Below are 10,684 nucleotides of genomic sequence, written 5' to 3' on the forward strand. Positions count from 1 at the left end.
CCACTTCTTTTTTTTTAATAATATATGACATAGAAGTTTTATTTTATTCTTGTAGCTTAACTATTCTATATTTTATATACTTTGGAAACTCTAAAATGTTTTACCTTTATTCTTATACTTCTATATTAGTACAACAATTCACTAAAACTCATTGTTATTTTTTTTAAAATGTATTTTAAATTTTTTTTGGGCTTGCCATTATTTAAGTTTATTATTTGTAGCTAGTTGGTTCAATTGTTATTAAGTTCTTTATGCGGTCTTAGCTACTTTTTTTTTGTAGTTTTGATTATTTTTTTGGTTTAATTTATGATTTATTTATTTAAAATAAAATCATAAATTATTTAAATTTGTTGAAAAAAGTATCTCATCTTCATTTAAAAAGAAAGAAAAGAAAATAGGCACAATCAGGTTTGGTTTGAGCCATCACCACTGCTATTGCACTTTCTCTTCATCCCCCGTTTTGTGCTAAATATAAGGTATCAAAATTAGTGTTTTCGACTCACTTGTATATTGAACGAGTGGTTGAGAATGCACCAAATCGGAGAAGACATTAAAGATATCAAGTCTCGTATGTCCGACCTCACCAAACAGTCAGAGTCCATGAGTGTAGGAGACAACTCATCAAGATTGGTAGATGATAATGATTGGTCAAGAAGAACGTATGGGCATGAGGTTGAAAAGTATTTTGTAGGAATGAAAGAGGATATTAAACAGTTAGAATCAGTTCTGACAACTGATGACAATTCAAATGGAGTGATTTCCATATGTGGCATGGGAGGCTTGGGAAAGACCACTCTTGCTACTAAAATTTACAATGGGGAGGCCGTGCAGCGGTGCTTCAAATATCGTGCTTGGATTTGTGTAAGCCAACAATTTCAACCCAACACTATATTCCAACGACTATTAAAACAACTTCTTCCCAATGAAAGTGAGGAGCAAGACGAAGATACATTGATCAGAAAGTTGTACCAAGTACAAAGAGACAGAAAATGTCTCCTAGTTTTGGATGATGTTTGGGAAGTTGATCACTGGAATTGCTTAAGGCACGCTTTTCCCATTGGAGAGGCAGATAGCAAAGTTTTGCTCACAACCAGAAATCAAAATATTGCTTCCACAGGATACATCCACAATATGAAGTGTTTGGATGAAGATGAAGGATGGGAGCTCCTTCAAAAGATAGCACTCCCAAACAACTATTCACAAGGTTAGTTTGTAAAATTTCTTGTTTTATTTTATTGATTGTGAAGATAATGTTGAATTTCTTGTTGACCCTAATTAATGGAAAAGAAATTCTTAATATATTCAAAAATTAAATATTTACTTTTTTAAACTTTGACAAGAAAAGAAATTAATTAAAAACAAATTGAAGAAACAAAAAGACAAATAATTAAATCTGTACCTGAGGCTCCATTAATCTTGCATGAAGAGCACAAGAGATGGGATCTGACGATAGCACATCACCGAAATTTCACAAGATGAATTTGAATTTGGGTCGGATGAAATAATCCGGCCAAAATCTTTAGTGTACGTTCTTGAAGTATTTTGTTGGCAAATTATAACGATGAGGAATTAACAAATTGATTCAAAAAGAAGAATTAAAGAAGGAGAAAGAAAGAATCAAATGTTTGAGAAAAGGAATAATGCAGTTGCCTGGATAGAATTCATCTTACATTTCTAGAGTTTTTCGCCATTTCTTGGCTAACGAAGGAATCAGATGTAACGTCCCTAGAGCTCTCTGAGCGTAGTACTTTATGGACTTGAACAGTGTTCTGCAGTGAGTGTGTTGAGGGAGAAAAGGCGTGAGAAAATCTTAAGTGTGAGTGGTTGACTGAGAGAGTGTGAGTAAATGTTGTGTGTGTATGTGCGAGTGTTTCAAACAACAAATCTCGATAGGGGGTAGCAGAAGCCTCGAAAGTTACGTCCTGTCTTTTTGTCATAATATTTTCCTATTAATTTTTTCTTTGTTGGTTTGTCGTTACATAATATTATTGTAATAATAAGACAAAAAGCATTTTTGGAAAGAAATGTATATATTGATTCTATCTATGAATACAATACAATGAATTATTTTCTATATTAACTGGTCCAGAAAAAGCAAAAAAAAAAGAATGAGACAACATTTATGAAAATTAATTAAAGAGTTCATCAATCTGTACATATTGTTGTATTGTAATCAACCATTTGTCTTTACTTCTTTGTATACAACTACAGTTTCTGACTAAAATTGAAAAACTTAAAGTAGTGATGAAGTTAAAATTGATACTCAAAACTGAAAAATTAATCATGTATACCTTTCTTGCAAGTTCAATCATTTTGTGTTTATTAAAATTTGGCAATACTTTTAACTACCGGTTTGGAATTTGGTTTCAAAGGCTGGATATTAGAGCGAAATATATGTGGTAGGTGTGTTTTAATCTGAAAGATGTAATTAATGGTTTGGTATATAAAGATAGGTACAGACTAATGTCATGTATTACACTTTGAGGACTGGATTTCATTGATGAACTGCAGTCTAGTAATTTATGTTTGAAATTGAATTGCAATTATATTAAAGTTATACACATAAACTAATGTGTGTAAGAATTTTTTTCACCAATTTATTTGGTTCTTTGCCACCACAGAACATATTACTTTCAAATATTTTCAAAAGAAAAATCAATTGACACATTTGAATCCATTAATTCCTATATATATATATATACATATGTATAATAGACACTTAAAAAAGCTAAAAGAATAACAAAGACTAGAGGGTTGGATATTGCAAAAAATAAAGCAGCTTCTGGAATATCCACCCCTCTAAGGCTGACTACCTCTAGTAGCTTCTGGAACGTCTCCTGCAAAACAAACAAAATTATAAACACTTTTAAGCAAGAATTATTTTTTTAAGAAAATAATATTAATAATGTATCTATTACTGCCACCTCCAACGCCCTCGGCCCACTCCAGCCACCGTCTACTTTTTTCTTGTAGCATATCTCCAATAATTCCATCTGCTTGGGGGGCGACCGACCTTTGCCTCATGTAGAAGAAAAACATTTAGCATCTTGTTTATAAAATAATGGTAAAGCATTTAAATATTATTTACTTACCAACTTCCTCTTGTGCATGCCGATAGAGGACGACCCCCTCTCCCTGATACACAATTGAGGACACCGTAGAGTTCGCCGCCCAGTTGCCTTATTCTTTGAGGACTCCCGCTGGAAGTCCACGTTGGCCCAGTACGTCTGGAGCTGGAGCCAAATCTTGTTGGCCAGCTAGAGTGGCCTGACGAGGCTGGACAGGGTGATAGAAAATATCTTCCAGATTCACTTATCGGCCAACATATTGAAAACCAAGAACATTAATTCATCATCACAGTCCCACCAGTAGGTCATCTACAATAATAAAATTAAATAAAACATTAGTAAAATTCATTAAATAATTAGATTATTAGATAAAACAAAATTAATTTAAAATTAATTACCTTTGCGCTGTCAAACCAGAAACGCTGTTACTCTGGCGGCACCTACCTCAGATGTGGCAACAGGTGGGGAAAATGTCCCCGTCACGACTGCATTGATGCACGCGTGAAAGTGACGGTCAGATTTAAAATTACATGCTATATTAGACATTTTTAATCTAAAATAATTCTAAAAAAAATTGTTAAACAAATTTACCTCGCGTCATCTAGGCTGATGTACTGGGCGCGCTGATGGTAGTGGTGGAGCAACCGCCGGGGTGACAGACTGCTATATCCTCTCTTCCGCTGCCGGTCCAGCTCCAGATGCTTCAGCGTCATCTGGAGTCTGCGAGGCGGGGTACGGTGCAGTCGTGTCAGGTGGTGTGGGTGGTTGAAGAACTGCTTCCCAAATTGGGAAGCATCCCACGAAAATGGTAGAAGTGGCGGGGCATGACCACGACCATGTGGTATAGGAGGCATACCACTAAACAAGATCTAAACAAATTATTCAGAAGTATTAGTCTAAATTTTACGGTTATTGACATTAATATTTAAATAAAAAAGCATATTCTAATTCTTACACATCGAAAATATTATCATGAAGTTATGATTATTGTACTCATTAATTATTTAAAATGTATAATTCTCTTCTGCATATATACAAACGGGCCAAGTATTGATTTAAGCTTGTTTACCCTATCACATGAACTTATTATTGTAGTATTCGTTACATTTATACATTTTAATCTATTAACATTATATTTTGTTGACAGATGAAGATGGATAAACATAACAAGTTCTACGGGCAAAATTCAATGAATGGGCTAACAAGAAAGGCATGCGTGATTTGTTTGTACGCAGTTACCAAAAAACTATACATTTTTAAATAATTATTAATTATTGAAAATATTGTCCTCAATTTTTTTCTATTTTTAATGATTATGTAATTGTATTTTAATTTGAAATATTACCTTGATATTGTTATTGTTGATATTACTTTGTTAATAATATTATTATAGGGATTATTGGTCTAATTTTGTGATTATTGATATTATTATGTAAATGTTATTATTGAAAAATTGGTCTAATATTTTTACTATTGACATTATTATGTAAAAACATTATTATTAGGAATATTGGTGTAATTTTTTTGATTGTTTACATTACTTCTTAAAATTTTTATTATTGAAAATATTGATCTAATTTTTTTGTTATTTACATTATTATTTAAATAATACTATTATTGGGATTAACTATTGGTCTAATTTTTGTGATTATTTAGATTATGATGTAAAAATTATATTATTTGAAAATATTGGTCCAATACTTTTTATTATTTAAATAATGTTACTATTGAGATTATATATTTGTCTAATTTTTTTGGTTACTTACATTAAGATGTAAATAGTAGCATATTTATAAAATAAATTGCACAAGTATACAATAAATTTCACAAAAAAAAAAAAACAATATGATATAATACACATAAGAATTGCAAAAATTATGTTACATGAGTAAATTGCACTTAAATTTAACAATACTTGCATCAATTACACAACTATACAATTAATTTTGAAAAATTACACAAACATTCTATAATTGCAGAATGAATTAAGGTTATTGGAAACATATAATGCTATAAATTAAATTGATACATGTTCAGAAGATCAAGTATATTTGTATATATAAGATTGTTACTCTTATGTACATGTAAGTGAAATCTTATACTGTTCTATTGCATCGTCTAATCAGACTGATAAAATTTTTATCAAGCCGTTGGATAGTATAAAATCGACAAAATACTACATTCGATGAAGTTTTTGAAATTTTTGTTAAACGGATACCAAGATATCGTATTTGATACACAATCAACGAGGTTATGATGAAACTGTCCCAGATGTTGAGACATTATAATTCGGAAGTGAACGAGCAATCTATGGAATATTTAGGGACAGTTTAATCATTTTAGAAATAAATATTTTATACGAATGATTTTACTTAATTTCATATTTTGCAACGGTCAAATATTAAATAACCATTCCTAGGTTTGAGTTTTCCTCCAGTTTTCTTTTGGCGCGAAATTAAATTTGTTTGAACTTATTTTGAAACGGTCAAAATAAATAGACCGTTCCTCTATTTTAATTTTTCCTCTTTTTTATTTGGAAAATTGTAATATATTTAACGGTTTATTTTATTAATATCGGTTCAAAATTGGAACGGGCTCTGGATCGACTTTCTAATTCTTTAACCATTCCTAAAAAGAAAAAAATTGTGTTTTGTTTTTAAAAAAAATTTATTGATATGAACAAAATAGTTTGCAAGTTATACTTCTAAATTAGCTGGAAAACTATTTTTCTAAATTATTATCGGTAATTGTTTAATTTATACTAATTTCTATTGGCAAAATACAGAGACACTTGATACAGAAAATGGTAAATGTCAATCATAATTATTGTCTTCTCGTAATCCTCATCAAAGCTATCCTCGTTAAACTCGTCATCAGTTTATTGTTCCTCGATCAATATGTACCTGCTCCTTGTTGATTAGCAATAAGCTGAACGACTAATTGTCCGTCACGACTTATGGAGTAGGTATTGTCTCAATCTCTTGAAATGCAATGTCGGTCCATCGAGAGTCAGGTTATATACAGCTTTGGGCATCACGTTCAGCCTCCTTTCATCCAACTCAAGCTCCGGTCAATCACATATGATCTTCAGGTCCTTCCATGTATTCAGAGTATCCTTCATTGTTTCTTTTATATCCATAAAGGTATTGAATATATTGTCAAACACGTTCTTCTCAATGTGCATGACATCAGGATTATGTCGTATTAGATGTACCGACCAGTACTCGAGCTCCCAGAAGATATTTTTCTTTGTCCACTTATGCTCGCTACTGTTCCCGTCCGGGAGTGACAACGAAACTTCAACCACAGGGCTAAACTCTTCAACCCATTTGCGGATCTTCTCCCATTAATCTTGACTGTGCAACATTCCTTTCTACTCGATTCCTTGTGAATGCTTTCTTATTCCTACGGAACGGATGGTCTAGGGGCAGGAACTGTCTGTAGCAGTCAAAGCACCACACCTTCGTACCGTTCTGCAGGTAGAATGAATGTGTGTCTTCCATACAAACTGCACACCACATAATACCAGTGGAACTCCATCCAGACGCCATTCCATAAGCGGGTAGGTCGTTCAAAGTCCACATCAACAGGCCTGCATTGGGAATATCCCATTTCTTAGTGTCACACGTTAGTACACCTGCATACTACTGATTCTGCAACTCCTCGATCAACGACTCCAGGTAAACAATAATGAGACATTTTGGATTGGAAGGACCGGGGATCACCATCATCACGAACATATACTCAACACTCATGCACATTCTCAATGGGAGACTGTACGGTATAAGTATAACGGGCCAACATAAGTACGTACCACCGTACTGCCCGTGCGGTGCTAGCCCATCCGTGCAGAAATCCAATCTAACATTACGGGGATCTACTGCAAAATGAGGATGTGTCCGATCAAAATGCCTCCATGCATCTGGATCGGACGAATGGCACATGGATCCCTCTTCCATTTGATTCTTGGCATGCCACGTTATTCGCTCGGCAGTCGCTTCTGAAGCATTCAACTTTCCCAGGCGAGGGGTAATTGGTAGGTACCTAAGAATGGCATATAGTGTCTTTTTACGATTAGGATTTCGCTTACCTAGCTTCTCCACAAAACTTGCAGTAGTGTAGATCAATGTCGTCCTTCCTGTATATGCAACCATTTTTACACGCATTAATCTTCTAAATAGGTAAACCCAAGTTTCTTATTAATTTCATTGTACTATAGTAATCATGGGGCAGAGTGTGGTTGCGGGGCATTATATGATCAGCCCACTAAGATATTTGGTCATACATATGCTGAGAAAATGGTCGGCGACCTTGATACTCACCAACTCAGCAACAACCTTCAATTGAGATTGGGTGCAACCGTTTCACAACGGCTGCTTGGATGCATGCACTATATCGTGAGATTGATCTGCTAGCCCAGACAGATAATTAGGGCGCTCTACCATAATATGAACTAGGCCCTGTATTAGTAGGACACGACCTCGGACGATTATCAGGCACAACATCCTGGTTTTACTTAGAAGACCAGACAGCCAGCCTCGCGGAATAAAAAACCATCCTTTGTGCCGAGAATCCATCTGCACCGCATCACCACAAGGCGTACTAGTACCCTCCATAACATTAGAAATGGGAGTTTGCTCCTCTTGAAATGGGGTCACAGTGATGGCTTCAAAATACTCCTACACACTCTACTCGCCATGAGAAGTCTAATTATAATACTCCGGCATAAAATCTTTCATAAATAAGTCAAAACTTACCTCGTCTGTGGTTTTGAAAACATCATTTTTGCACTTACGACAAGGACACTTAATTTTCTCACCATCCATACATGCATGTTGACACTTGGATAATCCTATAAATGTAGCAACACTATCCTCAATAGCGTAAGACCTACCTTATTTGGAAGGTTCTTCTCATACATCCATCTCCTCAACTATCTTAACATGACAGTGAGTTCTACACAGACACACAAACACACACTGATATATACATATATTATGATATTAAATTAATTTATAAAATTACTAAAAATATAATCAATTGACAAGTAAAGGGTTAAAGTTTTTACCTGATCAAAATAACTTTAAATATCAACAAAAATTTGAGATAGGTTGACCAACAAGAGTAGAAAAATGTTTGTGGGTTAGTGAGAGATCAAAAAAAATTGAGAGAGATTGAGGAAATAGAGAGAAAATAAGAATGGAAGAAAATAGTGACATTAAACGGAAAGAGCACACATATTTAGTTGTTAAAAATAGCTGTTGATTTAGATTTTGAAATGGTTCTTTCAACGAGTTTAGGAACACTTTTTTTTTACCATTGAAATGTAGTCGTTGTATTTCATTTGGAACAGTCTCAGCAATAGTAAATAAATAATACAAAAAAATAGTTGCAATCTGTACCAAGTTTTGGAACGAATTTTGAAACACATTACTTTTTAAATAAAACTAATAATTTGGAATGGTTCTTGCATAATTGATTAAGGGTGTTCCAAAATCATTCGAAATTGTACCTCATTTTGGCATACATTTTCTAACTGTCATCTTTTGGACATCCTTTGTCACCCATATAGGAATGGTCAATTCAAGACCGTACCTAATTCTAATATTATGTTCCAAATAGAGTTCCAACCATTTATCGTTACTATTTTGTAATAGTATTTGGATCATATTTTGTAACTAATTGTCTGGGACTCATGTTGGAATGGTTTGCCCGTTCAAAAATTATAACCTAAAAAATATATAGATCATGACATCATCTTTTCATATCCATTCATTATGTGTTCCAAAGACCGTTCCGAGATGGAAGGGGCTTAGGAATGGTTGTCTTGACCGTGCCAAATCCCACCTTTTTTTATGGTATGATGATGTGCTCTAGCCAAATCTCATCCATAAAGGTGGTTGGCGGAGCACAAGATCTAGGATACGATAATAGCACAAGAGATGGGATCCGCAAGATTTTTGGTTTTACAGGCTAGCTTAAGATACTATTTAGGGAATTTTCCAATTTCTTCCCATTTATTACAATTTTCTCATATTGTACCCCATTACAATTCTCAATGGCAAGGAGCATTGTTTTCTTGAGACTGCCACTACACATACCATTCTAAGACACAAGATTTTGTTTTCAAACTTGTTAATGACAAGACCAACTATGAATACTATTTCCGGAGTTAGTAATCTTATTGAGGGCTCTGGAAGAACTACTATATAATTACCTGAAGAAACAAGGTTACACATAATATTCTAGTAAATCAAATAGCGTGCTAGAACACTTGGCTCTAAAGAAGCAAATCCGCGAAAGAGAAAGGAGCATGCCGTCTCTATTAATCACAATGCTAATGTGACCACGTAATGTCTCTAAGGATAAAATTCTTGAACTGATTTATCTAAATGTAACGAGCAAGATCTCAAGGTCAGTTACGAGATGTCTATTAATTATCTTTACAACAGTTTAGGTTGTTACCGAAAAGAGGGTAAATTGCATTTTTGGTCGCATAAATGGACCTATTTTTAATTTTGGTGCCATACTGTAGATGATTTACACATTCCATCCAATATGTGCATTTCTTTTCCAATGTCAGTACACAAGAGGGGCAATTATTAAGTTGCTAATGACAGATTATTTTTCCGTTAGGTGGGTGAAAATTTGGAGGGAAATTATACTAATAAATGAAAATTTGGTGGAAAAGGTTTATTTGTTCTTCTACCATATATGAATAGCTAATTTTTTTTCTTGTCTCTCCCATTTAGTAGGAAAAAAGTATAAAACACTGATGCAAATGGAGAAGTTCTTTGTCACTACGGAAGGATTGGAACTTTTAGATCCTTATCGGCCAAAATTGAAAACGAGTCCACTTATTGGACCAAAAATGAAATTTATCCTCGAATGGAAATTGAAATGAATGAGATTTTTGCCTATTTTGTAGCCGTCGAAAACATGGATGAAAATGAAAATGATTCTCAAACTGTAGAGAATGCTAACACAAATAATTGAAAAAAATTAAACATAAGCGAGAAGTATTTGGATCTATTATTCCAGCACCACAAGATGTTCAAGCCAGTTGGCTATAAGTGGTTGTTTGTACCAAAGAAAAATGAATGAAATGAAGTTGTAAGATACAAGGCTAGGCTTGTTGACCAAGGCTTTACTCAAAGGCCAAAAATTAATTATACTGAAACGTATTCACTTGTAGTGGATGCAACCATACTTAAATTTTTAATCAGTTTATTAGTAATTGAACTGTTGGAAAAGGTGAAAAGCCAATATTGGCGGTTTTGAGAATTATTCTAGAAATCTTTATTTAATCAGTATTGTTCCGACGAATATGGTAAGTGACTTTAGCACATGTGTATGTTGTCCTTGTCATATTACGTTAATCACTACTTTGACGTCACAACAGATGCCCACAGATCACTCAATAACCCATGTAGTTTGGTTGTGCATTTTGGATGGTAGCTATGAAACTAACTTTTGAGGGTTGGTCTAAAACATTCCAAGTCAATGACCTCAAGACTAGGCATCGAGAGTCCTACAGAGACTTGCACTGAGTATTGCATTCATTTGATGAGTGCTGCGTTTCATCGGCGAAAGACGTTGGACATCTTTGCAATTTC

The sequence above is a fragment of the Sesamum indicum genome, linkage group LG3, assembly GCF_000512975.1.
Source record: "Sesamum indicum cultivar Zhongzhi No. 13 linkage group LG3, S_indicum_v1.0, whole genome shotgun sequence".
NCBI classification, from domain to species: domain Eukaryota; kingdom Viridiplantae; phylum Streptophyta; class Magnoliopsida; order Lamiales; family Pedaliaceae; genus Sesamum; species Sesamum indicum.